The sequence below is a fragment of the Camelus ferus genome, chromosome X (genome assembly GCF_009834535.1).
Source record: "Camelus ferus isolate YT-003-E chromosome X, BCGSAC_Cfer_1.0, whole genome shotgun sequence".
NCBI lineage: Eukaryota > Metazoa > Chordata > Mammalia > Artiodactyla > Camelidae > Camelus > Camelus ferus.
The window spans coordinates 90076973-90096072 of record NC_045732.1 but is presented as its reverse complement, the minus strand read 5'-3'; the positions used below and the strand labels follow the sequence as shown (position 1 = coordinate 90096072).

The following is a 19100-nucleotide window of genomic DNA, read 5'->3' as shown; positions in this document are numbered from 1 at the left end:
TAAGGAGGACTATCTACCCAGTAGAGAAGTAGGACAGAAAGAATATCAGGGAAGACTTCCTGGAGGAAAATACACCTGTGGTAAAATTGTATCCTGACTTCTAGCACCCCACTGACAAATCCCAACGTTCATTGTCCATCTACTGTCCTCGTTTTTTCTAGTCTGGAATCTTCCACTTCTTTTCATTCTGCAGTGGTCTTCTAGTTAGCTATACTCATTCTGACACTCCAAAAGCTTAGGAGAAGTAATATAGGAGGCGCTTGGGGCTAATCATGTCCAGCATAGATGAATGGCGTTGGGGACGGGGATATTTGGAGTGCTGGCCTGGTTTCGGGTATTAGTTTTGATAGTGTGACCAGAATCCTCAGTCTCTAGCTGCCTACCTCCCATCCCACATCTCCAAGGTGAATTTTCTTGGCAAATGCCCACTCTTTGTTTCTGACTTGTGGGCACTATGACTTCACTCCCTATTAGTGTAAGAATAAAAAAACTGTATTTGTTTATGTGCTTAAATAAACAAGAAACACAGTTGTTACCACTGGGAAGTACAATGGAGTTTAGGGGGAGCAAGTTTTTACTTTTTGATCTATACCTCTGTGTTCTTCGCACTATTTTTATAATGAGCGTATTTTACCATTGTAATATTTATTTTTTAATAAACTTTTTATCAAAGTAAACCTTTACACACAGAAAAGTGCACAAATCATAAGCTTAACGAATTTTCATAAAGTAAACAGACCCATTGTAATCATCACCCAGACTGTAGATGTGTAAGCTTTTATTAGTATCTCTGAAACCTTCCTCTTTTCTCCTTCCAATCACCTCCTCTACTCACAAAGGTGACCACTATTCTGCCTTCTATCACCAAAGAATCATTCTGGCTGAGCGTTCCAGTTGCTCCTTATCTTCACTAGCACTTGATATCATCAGTATCATTTATCTTAGCCGTTCTAATAGGTCTGTAGTATTAGCTCATTGTGGTTTTGATTTGCATCAAAATTTTTTTTTGATTTTGCTAACCATACGTCCTCTTCGGTGCCAGCATCTTACATAAATATAGAACAAAATCATTTAAGAAAATTGCTGTAGGATCTTAAGCAGTTATTGAACCTTTTTTTTTTTTTTGCCTCAGTTGCTTTGTCCATAAATCAGGGATAATAATAGTTCTTGCTGTATAGGGTTGGCCTGGAAATTAGATGAGAAAATTATGCAAGGTTGTCTGCTCCACGCCTGACAGGGGAAATGTTCGTCAGTGTCTCTTTGCCCTTCTGGCAAAGCCTGGAAAGAAGGCAAAAAAGAGAAGGTTGTCCTTGAGGCAGTCAGCGGCTTAGTATCTGAGCGAGAATGGATGGGTGATTCTTCTTTCTCTAGCTCTAAGGAAAAAAACTCCAGAGTTGTGTCCTGGAGGTAGGATTCCACGTCCTGCTGCCTCCCATCCCGCCCCACCAAACAACAGGAGCAGCTTTGAAGGAACTTCTAGAAGAAATTCTAGTCATCCCTGGGCTCTTGGATTCTGCTGCATCCCTTGTATGATTTAAACACCCACTGCTGTGTGTCTAGCAGAGACTCCAGCTCCATGGCGCCTTTTTGTATAATTCCTGAAGGTTCCTCCATTGATGTTCCCTATGGCAGGACTGCACGCAGGCCCTAGTGGCTGGTATCAAGTCGTCAGTGTCCGTGCAGCAAATATTTGCCCAGCACTTAGCAAGCACTAGGCTCTCTGAGATATCTGTGGAACCAAAATGAAAAAGAAAGGACTGCTAGTTAAGGAGCTGGAAAAGCAAGGAGTTGACCATGGTGCACTGGGGAAGCGAGCGCCTCAGTACATCAAGGACAGTGTCTTGCGAAAGCATGCAGGAGGAGGAAGGTGAAGGCATGAGAGGCGCCAGCAAGGTTCCTGCAAGAGGCAAGGTGACATCAGAGCCCTGAAGGAATTTCCTGGATGAGGGGAAAATGCATTCCAGGTACAGGGAATAATAGCACGTACAAGGACCCAGAGGCTGGAGACCAGGGGCTCTTTTTCCTCTTGAGGCTGCACGCTCGGGACCACAGCCTTGCTCTGGGCTCTGCGCAGCTCTCCAGTTTCTTCCAATGGGACCTTAAGGTAGAGCATCACTTTATTAGGCCTTCATAGTTAAAAAAAAAAAATCCCCTTTGTTCCAGGGTGAAGGGTCTCAGGGATCCAGTGCTGTACAGGTGGGTACATTTTTGGCATCCATCTTTCTTCAGAAATCAGCCTGATATGATTGAATCTGTAAGACTTGTCTGTGTGGTTCTGGCTAAGTTTATACCTCCCTCACTGCAGTCTCAAACTGCCTTCTGCCTTTCCCCTGGAGCTCCAGAAGTCCGGTAGGCTGGCTCCGAGCTTCTTTGCCCCCAAACCCTTCCACTAGCCTCCCCGCTCCCCGCCCCGCCACTGTCCCCAATCTACCATTACCCTAATCTTTCTTGAATTGTTCGGGGTTTGCTCCTCTCTCTCTCCAACTTCTAACTGCTGTCCTCCAAGCTGCCTTCTTCAGTTCTGACCCCAGGCTCAGGCAGTCCCTCCCCATCCCTCCGGTGGGCCGTTTCAACAAGCCATTGGGGCTGTTTCTGAAAGGAACGCTTCTGCTCCTGACTCATCTCCTAGGTCGTGTCATAAGAGACTCTTCTTAGTGGGGACTGATCAGTCCTCCCACAGTGTCCCTAGGGCCAGCCCCAGGGTTTCATGAATGGGGAAACTTAGGCTCAGAGAAAGGAGATGAATTACCAGGGTCAGGCAGCAAGCTAGTGGCAGAGCAGAGACTAGCCCAGGCCCCAGACTTCCAGCCAATGCTCTTTCCCAGGAATCAGGCCGCCTCTCAGAAGGCTCAGGTCTTCTCGCTGCCATCAGCTCCCACCCACTGACTGTGCGGCGCACCCATCTCTCTCAGTACTTCCTTCCTGAGCCGCTTCATTAAGACCGAAGCTGGCCGGTCCAGGCTTCTGACTCGGCAGCCCAGCAAAGAATATTCAGCCATGTCTGCATCTGATTAACGAAGCACCAGGGGCAGGAAGCACTTTTTTCTCTGGCAGGATAGGGGGTGTGAGAGAAGGTGGGGAGATTCAATTAAATGGTGAGATGTCAGGGACCATGGGGGCGGGGTGGGAGGTGGAAGGGCTGTATCAAAAGATTTAGGATTACTAGTTAAATACATGTTGGTACAGAAATGTATTTACTGGTTTAGAAGGACCCCTGTGATACACTGTTAGTGCAAATATCATGGCAAAAACAGAATGTTCCCATAGTTCCATTGATGTGAAAATAAGCTGAGACTGTCCCCAAAGTGCCTATGAGTGGTTGTTAGAAATTAGCTGTAGATTCCCCTCCACTCTCTGCACCCATGTTCATTTTTGCCCAGAGGTTAATGGTTGGAAACGATTGCCACAACCTTGGAGAGCTGCTGCAGCTCAGGTGTTCACTTGCAAATAAATGGAGCTGAGAACTTTTCTCCTTCACGTGTCCCACAGCGAACAGCGCCATCTTGTTGAGTGTGGATTCAGAACAGCCCCCACTAGAGCACATCTCCAGCTAGTCCAATATCTAATCCAATCAGGGATTTTGACCTCAAGAGGTGTTCTGACTGGGACGAGCAGGAAGCCCTGGGACCCCCTACTGTCATAGGGCCACTGATGCCTGGAGACCTCTCTCCTGGCAAGGAGGAACCAACCGTATCTGAAGCCTGTTCAACTAGGCAATGGGATTGACACATACTGGGCTGAATAGCCTTTGCCCCCAAATCTGGTTCACATGGAAGCTTTGTAGATATGAGTTAAATTAAGACGAGGCTATACTGAATTCGGGTGGACCCTAATCCAATAACTGGTGTCTTTATATGAAGAGGAAAATTTGGACACAGACTCAAATTTAGGGAGGATGGCAATGTGAAGATAGAGGCAGAGATTGGAGTGATGCAGCCATAAGCCGAGGAACATCAAGGATTGCTGGCTGTCACCAGAAGCTGGAAGAGGCAAAGAGGGGCTCTTCCCTAGAGCCTTTGGAGGGAGCATGTCCCTGCCAACACCTTGATCTCGGCCTTCTGGCCTCCAGAACTGTGAAAGAATGAATTTCTGTTTGTTTTAAGTCACCCAGTTTGTGGCACTGTGTTACAGCGGCCCTAGCAAACTAATACAACGCTTCTATGGAAAAAAAAAAATGGCCCCATCTGCTGAAATGCTGCTCCAGTCGCGACATGAGGAGAATGAAGCTCATTAAAGAGGACACACTCTCAAGCAGAGGGACTGTGCGGCCCCTCTGATTTTACTCCACACTGGTCTTGATGTGCAGAGAGAAGTGAGTCTGGACGGTACCATAAGACTTGTCTTTGGGTGATAAATTCTGGGCGATTTTTGTCCTTTTGCTTTAACTTGTCATATTTTCTAAGTTTCCCACATGGATATATATTACTTCTGTAAAAAAAATGTATATCTTTATCTACATGTCATCCATTTATCCATCTACCTATCTTTAATTAGTAGTAGGCTTGCACGCTCACAGAACCCTTCCATGTGAACTAGGCCCTGAGTGCCTTCATTTCCTGTCAGCCCAAGGCTAGGAACTAGTCCCTAAAAGCCCTGGCAGGGGTGAGGGTAGACAATAGTAAAGCCGTGCACTTATATGGTATTCGATACTTTTCAAAGAGTACACCTCCATTTCCATCAGCCCATTCACCCAACTGCCCCTCTGGTTCCTAAGACTCAGAGAGTTGTTGGAGAACTTGTCTAAGGTTTCATTGCTAATAACTCACAGGGCTGTGATGCCCGGTCCAGTCGCAGTTTCTGGAATGTAAGATCTATAAAGACGATGCGTGTTGTCTGTCTTGTTCTCCAAGCACTTGTATCTCCAGCACTTAGAATGGTGCCTGGCATATGGTAGGCGATCAGCTCACTGTCAGTGAATGCATGTGACAAAAGCAAGCTCGTCCCTGGAAGCATTTTCTGCTACTAGGAACGTTTTTGTTCAGACCAAGCTGTTGTGCTCTGTAGAAGGCGGTGGGGCTGCTCAAGAGGTCCCACCCTCTTCCCAATCCCTGTCCTTCTACACAAATTGCTCCTCTGCCCCCCACCCCAGACAAAGGAGAGCTAATTTCCAAGCCTCGCACGTCTCCGCAAGTGGTATGGTTCAAGGTGAGTCTGGAAAGGGCTCTTGTCCAAAAATAATGGCACTCAACAAAAAGACCCAGAGTCTGGGAGAAGGCAGGCTTTGCCGATGAGTCAAATCACAGAATGATTTATTTGGTTCTGGGACAAAGAATAGGACACATCAAGAAATACTGACAGAGAGAAAGACATTCAGAGAGAAGATCACTGCAAGGTAGCTGGAGAATGGTCTCAGTTCAGGAACAGAACACGAGGAGTGCAAAAAATGTTCAGAAGTAAGTCAAGAAGGAAGACTTGTTGAAACAAATGGGAAAAAGGAAGTGGGGTGGGGCAGGCATAAAACACTGCCTGTCATCCTAGCCCAACCCCCAGTTCTTACATCCTTTCCTAAGGACATCCCCCCGCAGCCCTCCACACAAGTGACATCTTCCTACAAGGCTGTGTGTGTGTGTGTGTGTGTGTGTGTGTGTGTGTGTGTAGGAAGGGGGTTCCCAGAGGGCAGGCTTTGTACAGAAGGGCGGGGCTGCCACTCCTCCCCTCCTGTCCTCCCTGCTCCTTTTTAAGTGCAAATTCCCAGGAAGCTTTAAAGTTGCCCCGCTGCCCTGCCTGGGAGGGTGGGGCGTGGCCACTCTCCTTGCTGAGAAGTATGGGGTCTGAGGTCTCTGGAAGCCCAGAAGCCAGGAAAAAAATTGGAGAAGAGGAGGGGCTGGGGACCTCTGAGCACTGGGGTCAGGGAGCAGAGCTCTGGGGACCCCACAGGATTTCACAATTCTCTCCTTCCCTGACCTTTTCCACACAGCCAGGAAAGGAAAAGGAAGCTTAAAAAGGATTATGGGCTAATTAATTGTAGGTAGGAAGTCGTCTTAAAAAGGAAAGCTCACACCACCACTGCACCATTTTCTTAATTAAAGACGATTTCTAGCTAATTTGCTAGACAAGGAGAGAGGTGCAGTTTTGACAGCAGAAACATGCGAGAGATCACACATTTCTGTGTCCAGGTTGAGCCACATGTATTCTGAGAAAGGGAGTCTTCCAGGCCTTTGAGCTGTACAGGAGGGGAGCTTCGAGAGCGTTTTTCTTCTTTTCCAGCACTGCATACTTCTGCCCCGAGCATTCTAGGGTTCATCAGTAGCCTCCAGGTACAAAATGTCAATTGCCAACACTCCTGTTGTCATATTCCTGAACAAAGACCTGTCTCAGAATCTGCTCCCAACCAGGAGCCAACTGTTCATTCGCAGCTTAGGACACATAAGAATTTTCCATCAGTGGGGTGGGTATCCACAAAGTTGGTGAACAAGGAAAATTACTACGTTTTCAGAGTTAGTGTCTCTGAAACCGGAAATGTGAACAGAGCTGACTTGGTGCTAATACTTTCTCTTACTCCTGATAAGAAAGAGGAAAGACTGTGTGCAAAGTAGCAGTGATGTGCAAAAACCACAGCAGAGGTTTTGTGAAGAGGAGCAATTGTGGCTTTTGCACAAGTTATTCCTAAACCGAGGCTGGCGACAGCATATGACACCTTTCAAAGTAGCTTCTGGACTGGTATTTCACTGAAGATCTCTGAGCAAGACCGGAAAGCCAAAAATCTACGTTTCATGACCTCTGCAGGAAAGTAATAGTTGCATTATGGAACATTCTAGAATGACAGGCTCAAACCATGGCCCGGAAGAACTGTAGTAGGCCTTTTTGGGTGGGAGGGGGAGAGGCAGGGAAAATATAATTCCCAATTAGGTTTCTGGTAGTTTTCCACTCTCTCCCCCCACCCCTCACCTTGTTCTGTGGCTCTTCCTTAGCCATCTCCTCTGGCACAGGGGCTCTGATCCAATAGCTGGGGAAAAGGATTTAGAGGAAACAGAGAAGAAAAATTAATGTCAATCTCAGGAAGTCTAGAACGTTTTTAACTCATAAGTTGCCTGCCTATGTAAAGAATCTGCATCACGTACTCATTGTACTGGGAGTGCCCATAAGTATGTCATGTACTGAGATGTAGCCTTGGAAAAAAGTTTCACAGTAAATATTATTTTAGAGCTAATCCATATTTGGATTAGAAGAAAAGAAGAGAGAAAGTTTACCAGTATACAGAAGGGTATCGCCAATGAGGAAGTAAGTGAACAAGAAGAGCAAAGAATTGGCTTGATGCAGTAGAAGGAATTTCTTCATCCCTCATGGAGTTCCTTGGGTTGGTTTAAGCCCCTAAAGGATAAACTAGAAATGTTTTAGATAGCTAACTCTCCTAAATAGCATAAGGCCCAGACAGCTTCATGAATGAATCCTTTCAAACTTCCAAGGAACAGATAATTTTGATACTTAAAAAAAGGTTCCAGAACAGTGAAAAATAAGAAAAGCTCTCCATTTTTAAACCAAAGCCAGTGTAATATTAATACAGAGTTCTGACAAAGGAACAAATTAATTTCACGCTTCAAGGAATTAGAAAAAGAAGAAAAAATTAACTCCAAAGTTAGCAGAACAAAGGAAATGAAGATTAGATTCGAAATAAATGAAATTAAAAATCAATGGAAAAAAATCAATAAAACTAAGTTGGTTTTTTGAAAAGATAAATAAAATTGACTAACTCTTAGCTAGACTAAAAAAAAAGGAGAGAAGACTCAAATAAGGAAAATCAGAAATAAAAGAAAGGACATTACAACTGAAGTCACAGAAATAAAAAGGATCATGAGAGACTGCTACTACTACACCAACAAACAGGATAACCCGGAAAAAATGGATACATTCTTAGACACATACAACCTGATAAGACTGAATCATTAAGAAACAGAAAATCTGAGCAGACCAATATGAGTAAAGAGATTGAATCGATAATCAGAAACCTCCCAATAAAGAAAAAAACAAGTAATCTGATTGAAAAATCGGCAGAGGGTCTGAAAAGACATTTTTCCAAAGATGTTCAACAGGCACATGGAAAGATGCTCAACATCACTTACCACCAGGGGAACGTAAATCAAAAGTACAATAAGCCATCATCTCATACCTGTTAGAATGGCTGTTGTCAAAAAGATAAGAAATAATAAATGTTGGTGAGGATGTGGAGAAAGGCAACCCTCATGCACTGTTGGTGGGAATGGAAATTTGGTGCAGCCACCATGCAAAACATTATAAAGTTTCCTCAAAAAATTAAAAATAGAACTGTCGTATGATCCAGCAATTCCTCTTCTGGGTATTTATCCAAAAAAACCCCACTAATTCAGAAAGATAAATGTACCCCATTTTCATTGCAGCATTATTTACAATAGCCAAGATGTGGAAGCAACCTAAGTGTCTATTGATTGATGAATAGGTAAAGAAGATGTGATGTGTATATATATACAATGGAATACCACTCAGCCATAAAAATAATGAAACGTTGCCATTTGAGACAACATGGATGGACCTTAAAGGAATTATGCTAAGCAAAATAAATCAAACAGAGAAAGAAAAATACCCTACGATCCCACTTATGTGTGGAATCTAAAAAACAAAGCAAACAAAACAAAACAAAAATCATAGATGTATAGAGACCAGAATGGTGGTTGCCAGAGGGGTGGGGGATTAGGGAGTGGGCAAGACAAGTGAAAGGGGTCAAGAGTCATGGGATGCAATGTGCACCATGGTGACTATAGTCAGTAATATTGTAAAGCATACTTGAAAGTTTCCAAGAGAGTAAATCCTAAAAGTTAACTTTATATGGTAATGAATGGTAACTAGATTTATTGTGATCATTTCATAATGTATACAAATATCAAATCATTATGTTGTACATCTGAAACTGATATAATGTTCTATGTCAATTATACCTCAATAAAGTTTTTTAAATGAATATTCACTATTTTACAGGTGAAAATTAAAAATTGATTAACAAATGAAACAAGCAAAATAAATCTCCCAACATAGGAAAGCCTGGAGCCAGATGACTTCATTGGTAAATACCATTCATTCTCAAACTCATCCGAAAAACTAAGAGAAGGCAATACTTCCAAACTCATTTTATGAAGCCAGCGTAATGACACCTGATAACCAAAACCAGACAAAGACACCGCAAGAAAAAAAAACCATAAGACAATATCCCTAATGAATATAGATACAAAAATCTTCAACAAAATACTAGCAAACCAAATAGACACAACATTGTAAACTGACTACACTTCAATTAAAAAAAAATATATATATACAAAAAAATACTAGCAAACCAAATTCAACAGCACAGTAAAAGGATCAAACACCGTGACCACATGAGATTTATCCCCAGGATGCAAAAATGGTTGTACATACAAAAATCAATCAAAGAGATGCTCCACATTAACAGAATAAAGGATAAAAATCACATGATCTTCTCAATAGATCAGAAAAAAATCATTTGACAACATTCAACACCTTTTCATGATAAAAATCCTCAACAAACTAGGAATAGAAGGAACGCACCTCGCCAGAGCAAAGGCCATATATGACAAGCCCACAGCTAACATCATACTCCAGGTGGAAAGCCAAAAGCATTTCCTCTAAGATCAGGAACGAGACAAGGACGCCCACTCTTGCCATTTCTATTCAATAGAACTGGAAGTAGCCAGAGCAATTAGGGCAAGAAAAGGAAATAAAAGACATCTAAATCAGAAAAGAAGAAGTAAAATTATCCCTGTTTGCAGATGACAGGATCTTATATATAGAAAACTCTAAAGGTTCCATTTTAAAAACTGTTAGAAATAACAAATTCAGTCAAGTTTTGCAACACATAACACACAAAAATCAGTTGCATTTCCATACACTGACAAATGATCTGAAAAGGAAATTAAGAAAACAACCTTATTTATAATAGCACCAGAAAGAATAAAATCCTTAGGAATACATTTAACTAAGGAGGTAAAAGACTTGTCTACTGAAACTAGAAAACATTAATGAAAAAATTTAACAAGACACAAACAAATTAAACAAGACATTGCATGTTCATGGATCAAAAGACTTAATAATGTCAAAAAGTCTTTTTTTAAACATTTTTATTGATTTATAATCATTTTACAATGTTGTGTCAAATTCCAGTGTAGAGCACAATTTTTCAGTCATACATGAACATATATATATTCATTGTCACATTTTTTTCTCCGTGAGCTACCACAAGATCTTGTATATATTTCCCTGTGCTATACAGTATAATCTTGTCTATCTATTCTACAATTTTGAAATCTCAGTCTGTCCCTTCCCACCCCCCTCCCCCTTGGCAACCACAGGTTTGTAGTCTATGTCTATGAGTCTATTTCTGTTTTGTAGTTATGCCTTGTTTGTTTGTTTGTTTTTAGATTCCACATATGAACGATCTCATAAACCCAAAGCAATCTACAGATTTAATGCATCCCTATCAAAATCCTGATGGATTTATTTACAGAAATAGAAAAAAAAAAACTAAATATCATAAGGAACCACAAAGGATCCTGAACAGCCAAAATAATCTTGAGAAAGAAAAAGCTAGAGGCTTCATACTTCCTGATTTCAAAATAGATTACAAAGCCATAGTAATCAAAACAGTATGGCACTGGCATTAAAAACAGACATATGGACCAATGGAACTGAATAGAGAGCCCAGGAGTAAATCTACATATACACTGTTAACTATTTTTGACAGGGATGCCAAGAATACACAACAGTGAGAAGGCAGTCTTTTCAATAAATAAGTTGAGAATTCTCAATGTCCACACACAAAAGAATGAAAGTGGACCCTTATCTTACATTAAACAGGAACTCAAAATGGATTAAAAACTTAAACATAAAACCTGAAACTATAAACTTCCTAGAAGAACACATAAGGGGAAAGATTCATGACATTGGTCTTGGTAATGATTTCACAGATATGACACCGAAAGCACAGGAAACAAATACAAAAACAGAAAAGTGGGACTATATCAAACTAAAAAGCTTCTGCACAGAGTGAAAAGGCAACCTACAGAATAGGATAAGATATTTTCAAACCCTTTATCTAATAAGGGGTTTGTCTCCTCCAAAAAAGTAATGAGCCAATTTAAAAATGGGCTAAGGACTTGAATAGACATTTCTCCAAAGAGGACATACAAATGGCCAACAGGTATGTAAAAAATACTCAATGTCACTAATTTTCAGGGAAATGCAAATCAAAACCACAATGAGCCATCACTTCACAGCTGGCAAAATTGCTATTATCAAAAAAAAAAAAAAAAGGCAACAACTGTTGAGGATGTGGAGAAACTGAAACTCTTGCACATGTTGATGGGAATGCAAAATGGTGCAGCCACTATGGAAAACAGTATGAAGGTTCCTTAAAAAATCAAAAATAGAGTTACCATATGATCCAGCAATTCTACTTCTGGGTATATATCCAAAAGAATTGAATAAAGATCTCAAAGAGATATTAGCACTCCTATGTTCATTGCAGCAATAGCCAAGATGTGGAAACAGTTTAAATGTCCATTGACAGACAATCGGATAGTGTGGTATAGACATACAATGGAATACTATTCAGCCTTAAAAAAAGAATGAAACTCTCCAATATGGGACAACATGGATGAACCTTGAGGAAATTATGCTAAGTGAAATAAGTCAGTCACAGAAAGACAGACAAATACTGCATGATTTCACTTATGTAAGTTATCTAAAAATAGTCAAAATCATAGAATCAAAGATTGGAATGGTGTTTGCTAGGGGTTGGGGCAGGGGGTATGGGGAGTTACTAACCAATGGGCATTAAGTTTCAATTAAGCAAGATGAATATGCTCTAGGGATCAGCTGTACAACATTGTAGCTATACTCACAATAATGTATTGTTGTACACTTAAAAAAATTGTTAAAAGGGTAAATCTTATGTTAGGTGTTTTTACTACCATAAAATACAATTTAAAAACCTGATAAAGAACATGGAAAATTAAACTGCCTATCAGCTTCACACATAAATATTTACTGAAACTATGCTAAGTAAAATATTAGTAAATGGAATCTAGCAGTGTGTTAATATACTCATACCTTCACCAAGAGGGACCTGTTCAAGTACTGCAAGAAGGGTTTAGTATTGGAAAATCTATTAATCGAATCTCCTTTAGTAACAAAACACTATGGTGGTAAATGGTGAAAAAGCAAAAAAATTCAACATCAATTCCTGATAATGCTTTTAGGAGAGAAAGAATAGTGACATTCTTCATTCATAAGATATATTTATATTTCAGTCTTACTATCTCTATACCTTAGGCATGTCACATATTCTTTGTGCCTAAGTTTCCTAATGTTTTAAATAGTGATAATAATATATACTTCTCAGTGTCTGAGGATTCAATTATATACAAACATACATACGTAAAATGCTATCATGCAACACCCAACTCCCCTCCCTCCCCCATCTCTTACTGCCTTGCTTTCTCACCTGTGTAACACTCATTAACACTGTGTGCGTCACACTAAGGTAAGTGATAAGATATCAATTTTCTGTCTTCCTGTTTTTTTTTTTCATTTGCATCAGTGGATGTAGAATGTTTTTACTGCTGCTTTAACTTGTGTTTGGTAATGCATGGTCTTGTAAACAAAGTAACACTTCCTGACCACCCTTCCATGCTCACTACTAGAGCCTCTTAAAGGAAGATTGTACTGATTGGTTTCATTGGTTGTATTAACCCATTGGTTTCCAGCCTCATTTGCCCATTAGAATCACCTGAGCATCTTCCCCCCGTGTTTCTACTGGGTCTCTAGAATTGCAAACTGGTGCAGTAGTCATTTCACTCCCAGTTACAAATACTTTTACTACCCCTACACAAATTGACATATACAGTCACCCCTTGGTTTTCCCGGAGGATTGGTTCCAGGACCAAGAAACCAAATCCACAGATGCTCAAGTCCCTTACAGCGGTCCCTCTGTATCCGCGGATGCTCTGCAGGCTCTGCATCTGCGGATACAGAGGGTCAATATTTGATCAGCGGTTGGCTGAATCCACAGATGTGGAACCCACGGATACGGAGGGCCGACTGAATGTCATTTGATTCTGAAATCAGCTTTGATTCATTACTAAAAATTAACTGAATGATTTAAAATACCTAAAAGACCACTCATTAGAGTGAATGAACTTTCAGAAAGAAAGAGAACTTAAAAAAGGCGGGGCAGAGAGCAAGTAACCATAACTTGGGGAAAAAATCTCAAAATTAGGTACAAGAAAAAAAGAGAAGCAAGACAGGGTCAAAGAATAGAGAATCCAGATTGGCAGGACCATAGAAACCAAAGAGAGGGAAAGATGGAAGAAAGACTAAACTCAGCCTGCTTGTTTCCCTCTCAAGCACTGCCCCACTCCTCACCCAAGGAATGGTTTCTCGGCTAAGCAGCTTGGCTTGACTCTCAGAACCAGAACCACACCTCCTGGCTTCAAATCCCAACTCCATCATTGTCCAAGCACACAACATCGGACAAGTTGCTCAACTCACTGTGCCTTCGTCTCATCACCTGCAAAATGGGGACCACTACCGCCTCTGCTCCTAGGGCTATTGTGAAGCCGAAACAAGGCACTGAGAACAGCACCTGGAAAACAGTATTGTGTTGAGTGTTAGATTGTTGTTTCAGTACCCCCATTGTAGACCCTCATGGCACCATGTGTTTCTCTGCTGTAGCATTTGTCCAAATTGTCATCTTATAATTTCTTTTGGTGATTCATGAAGTCAGGTCCACTGGGATAAACTCTCTTTTGAATAACTCAAAGCCAACTGACTTGGAACCTTAATTACATCTTCAAAATCCCTTCACCTTTGCAGTACAATGTAACCTCATTATGGGAGCGATATCCCATCATATTCACAGACCCTGCCCACAGGCCAGGGAAGGGGATTATAGAAGGCAAGTACACCAGGGCGTGGGAATCTTGGGGACCATCTTAGAATTCTGCCTCCCACCATGATCATTTGATCTTTCTCCCGCAGGATCATAAAGTCCACAAGGCCTGGGGCCCTTTGTGTTTTGGGGGATGAATGAGTGAATGAAAAATGGAAGAGAATGAAGGAAAACTAGTTGGGGGTAGATGTGTTCGGATTCACTGAAAGCCTTACTACTAGGTTCAAAAAGCTGAGGGAGCCCTTACAACTTCACAAAAAGTTGTAGAAAGCTGTAAAGCAGAGAACCCAGATGAACATCAAGGCCAAACCGTTCACTGGGGCTTGTCCTGTGGCCAGAGGCCATGGGGGAGCTGCCTTGGGACTTCCAAGGAGTTCCCAAACCCCTTGGTCTCCACACGCCCAGCTAGCTCCTTACCAGCACCTGGAACCTAACACCTGGCACCCCTAAGACTGGGGCACCATCTGATCTCAAGTGTTTATGAAGAGATCAAGGGCATCCTGAGTGAGGGAAGGAGGGGGAGAGATGGCATCTAAGGCCCAACCGAAGAACTTCAGAGCACGAATTCAACCCCTCACCTCAAAGGTACCAGGCTTTTCTGCTGGGCGTGTGTGATGTTTTGCAGCTGCTACATGGTCTGAACTGTACCTCACTCCATTGTCCTGCCGTTCGCTGGCCCCCTTTCTCTCTTATCAGCTGAGCCCCTGTTCGGGGCCAGGACCCAGGGGCTTCAGTATTTTTACCACACCTTGATTGAGATAGAATTCCCATTCCGTACAACTGGGTGCCTTTCAAGTGAATACATCGGTGCTTCCTAGTATAGTCACACGCTGTGCGCCCATTGCCACTCTAATTCTAGAACATCTCATTTAGCAGTCGTACTCATTTTCCCTCTGTCCCCCACTCAGTTTTGACTCAGGCAGGATCCCTGCCCCCCAGGCTCTCCCAGGCCTGTGCCACCCTGCTGGGCTCCGGGGCTCAGAAGACCAAAGTTCTAGGCCTGGCTGTGCTCCTGGTCAGCTGTGTGGCCGTGTGACCTTCCTTTTCTGGGTCTCAGGTTTATTTCAGTGTAAGATGAGGGGCCTGGACCATAACCTGTTCCCTGCAGGACAGCTGTTCTTAGAGTCTCCCCGCCGATGGCTGCTGTAAGCACGCTCCCGGTAGAGGCCAACAGCCCGCATCCTTACTGCCTCCACTGTGTCTTCACTTTCATTCACCTCACCTGCAATGTCCCCTCTCCTTCCACACACACTTCGTACCCCTCCCTCCCAGAGCCAACCCCAGCTGAGTGTCTCCTCCAGGAAGCCCCGTAGGGTTCTCTTTTCTCTAAACTCCTATGGCAACTAAATCGTCTATCACACCCTTGGCCCTTCCTTACGGATAGAAAATCTGGGCTGCTAGTGGATGGCGAAGGAATGGTATCAGATATTTTCACTGCATCCCACACTGCCAGCCTCTTTTTCTATCCAGTGCCTGGTATTGCTATGTCTTTGTGATTCTTTCCTGTTGACACCTGGCAAGACATCACAGTACATCAGAATGAGGGGTGAGAGTGGGAAGGCAACAGGAGGGGTGAGCACGGGCTGGGTATTCGCTCTTCTGCCCAGTGCAGGCTAAGATGTGTTGTATCTCACCGGAGGCTCCCAGCAGCCCCTGGGGAAGTTGAATCCAAGCTGGGAAGGTTTCAGTTACTTGGCCAAGCCAGTAAGCAGCCCAAAGCAGATGAAAATCCAAGTCTGTCTGAGTTTGTGTTTTTAACCTCTGTGCCTTGCTGGCTCCCACTCCACTTGGAAATACTGAAAGGGATGTGGCCAGAGAAAATCCAAATTCCTCCTGTAACTAGTGGGTGTGGCGCTCACTCTCAGTGGAGAGCAGAGGCGCTGTGGCTCCAGCATCCCTGTGCAGCACCGGGCACACAGTGGGCCCTCAGCTCCTGCTCGCTCAGGCCCTGGGCAATCTGTCAAGACACTGAGCTACCAGAGCAGGTTTATGGGAGGCTGTGGCTGCCCCCCAACTGGATCTCAGTAGGGAAAAGTTTACCTCAATGAGTCTTCATTTCTGTTAAGAATTCATTTTCAGTTAGCCAGGGATTGCTTTAAAATTGTTCTAGAACCCATTTTATTATTTTCACAGAGAGCTCGACATTTTAGAACACTTTACCACCAATGCCTGATGGAGCTCTGGTTTTCTGATGAGAAAAGTGATAAGGGCTCATTGTGGGAAACTTTAAAATGCAGAAAAATATAAAAGAGGAAACAAAAAGCACCCACAACCCAAAGATAACCACTGATAACATTTTGGATTATTTCCTTCTAGGCCTACCAGCTTGCCTGCTCTCTCAATAAAGAAATAAATAGACCTACTTTATGTATCACTGGGTGCAAAGTGAGTTTACAGCTTTCTGCCCCCCTTTCCCTGAACATGCTGTGGGGGTGAGCATTTTCCAATCTCGGGTGTTTGTGAATTCATCCCTATCAGGAACTGATTTCGTAAATCAATAAATTGAGAGCCCTAGTTCTCAGAGGCACGTTCCCTAACTAACCATCAAATACCAAAACCTAATAAGCAAATTGAGACAGCTCCAGAGCCGGAAAGGTGGCAGAGAAATTTGAAGGTTGTTCTGGTCACCTTGGCATCCTCTTCCACTGGTGTGGCACTCGATTTCTGTAGCACCAGGCACTGGCATCCAAGTGTTTCTTGTCTCCTCAGCAAGCACGAAGTATTAAGCTTCTTTGGCGCCCTGTCCCTCCACCCCTCATTTTGCAATAAATGATTGCTGGATTGATTCATATGTATTTTCGAGATCTTTTTTTTTTTTCTGTCAAGGTAGTAAGCAGCCCCCACAAAATATTTTGGTGAACCTGGTGATTCACTGGAGGAACGCTTGGGAGCAGGGAAAGCTCAAAGTGGCAAATCTTAGCCACGAAGTTCATCCTCCTTCCCTAGAAGTGGAGCACCCGCGTGCAGGCTCCGTCTCTCTTTTCCCTACTTCAAGCCATCCACTTGGAGCTGAAATCAGGGGCCTCCAGCTGCTCCTTGTCTTCCTCCTTGTGGCGTGGCTGTCCGAGACCACACCGGCAGGCACACGGAAGAGGGGGCTGCCCAGCGCCCTCGCTGGAGAGAAACAGATGGGAGTGAGGCTGATGGCTCTTGTTCTGGGGTGACTCAGAGTTTCTCCGAGCCACTCACTGCCTGCCCAGAGCCCAGCTGAGCCCCTCTCCTAGGCAACCTTTTGAAGATGAAGAATTGCTCACCCCTCTGAGAGTCTCCGTTTCTGGAAGATTGGGTTGAGCAAGGGAAAAAATCAACTCGCACATTCAGCCTGGGAACTGAGCTTTACAAGAAGTGGACAGAAACTCTGCTTTTCAATAAAATTCGGGGAAAGTATTCTTGAACGATATGGCCTCAAAGAGAAAGAGAAAAGGAATAAAATTACTCATAAACCCACCTTTCTAGCATAGCCAGTGTTGTCATATTTCCTTGTAGTCTTTTCTTCACCTAAAAATGTTCATTGTTGTCATCATAGAACCTACACAATGTTTGTTTCCTGCTTTTTTTCTTGCGGTAGCTTTTTTCAGCTTTATGGACAAAGCTGTAAGATATTTCAAGTGTACGTTGTGATGACTTTATATATATGTATCTCATGAAAGGATTCCCCCATCTGGTTAATGAACACATCCATCACCTTATCACTTATTTATCTTTACTTACCCTTTTCTAATAAGCATTTTTCTATGTTGCCCCATATTTTAATAACCACCGTTTTAAAAGGCGGCATAATAGAAGGCTTCTTTTTAATAACATCACACCCCTGTGAGACTGCGGTTTTTCTCCTATTTCTCTGCAGCAGGTGCAGGGTGAAGAGGTTGAAGACATGACTGCTGCCCTCAAAGAGCTTTTATTCTTCCTGGTGGAGATAGTTATTCCTTCAAAGACCCTTAAAAGTTGGAGCCCCAGCACCTGAGTTGTGTCAAATTCAGGACTATCTCAACAGGGACCCATCCATGAGCAATGGAGTACGTATGAATGCAACATGATGAGTCATTTTCAGTGACCCAAATCTACCACCCTCAAAGTCCAATTCTATGTTGGCACCTATGTGACTTACTCCCAGCTAAAGAGCTCTTTCGATGGCCTTGATGTGGGGGTTGCATGTGTGGAGGCCTCTCCCACACCCTTTAATCTGGCTGGTTGGTTTGATGGAGAGGGTGACCTGGTGGGTTTACACCCTACCTCCTCCGTGGTAAGCAAGTGAGAAGATTCTAGCATCTTGAAGGGTATCACACTAACTCCTGAGGTGAGAAGCGGAAACATTCTGACTCTAAGTGGCTCAGCTGATGGAGGTGTCAGTCACCCAGACTCTATGGTCCTGAAAAGGGTTACTGCATTTTGTCACGTTGCTGAAAACTTCCAACCCTACATTTTACTTCGAGAGCAATAAATGTTTAGACATTTTTGCAACTTATAATTTGTGTTTGTTGACTTTCACAAGCATTATCAAGCCACGTCATCTGTATTGTGAGCCTCTTATAAAAGCGTGGACCCTCTTTAGTATCCTGAATTTCATGAAAAACACATGATCTTGATACAAGGAACTCTTAATTGCTGCCTGCCAATGTTCAGGAAATAACAAAGCTACCAGCAGCGATGTATTCTCAAGTGAAAAGAGCCATTTGAACATTTGGTGGCTTTAGTGATTCTGACTTCTAAACAGGGTATACCACTCCTTTAGTTAATTCTCAGCTTTACTAAAAATGACTTTTCTGCACTTTTCTAACTAACTCTACAGTATGTTTTTATACAGAGCCCCAAGATCATGTGTATTTGTGATCTTCGGACTCTGATCAATAGGATCCTGGACTGGTCGAAATAAACATCTTTCCCTGAGGCACCAACCCAGACACTGGAATGTGGGCAGTGGTAGATCAACTGGAAATCAAGGTTTCGCCTTTGAATTATACAAAGATTGTGGAAAACAGATGTTACAGAAAGACCTAGGAAAGCAGCCTTCAATGCCATCCTCTACAACCTGTTGAGACAAAGTCTTGAATACTCATATTTTCTTCTCTTCTTTAAGAACACCTTCTGGGCATTTTGTCACTAAACCGTAGCAGATTGTACCCCATCACGGTAAAAAGACATCTTCCCGTTTGAATTACCTATTTGA

The 19100-nt window shown here is 42.8% G+C and overlaps 1 long non-coding RNA gene across 1 annotated transcript; it reads left to right on the top strand.

Moving 5' to 3' along the window:
* The first annotated feature begins 4084 nt into the window (after positions 1-4084).
* LOC116662008 lies at positions 4085-8774 on the top strand. Its single transcript, XR_004317980.1, has 3 exons — positions 4085-4095; positions 8139-8149; positions 8700-8774. It is a non-coding gene; the product is annotated as an uncharacterized LOC116662008 (long non-coding RNA).
* Positions 8775-19100: the final 10326 nt, after the last annotated feature.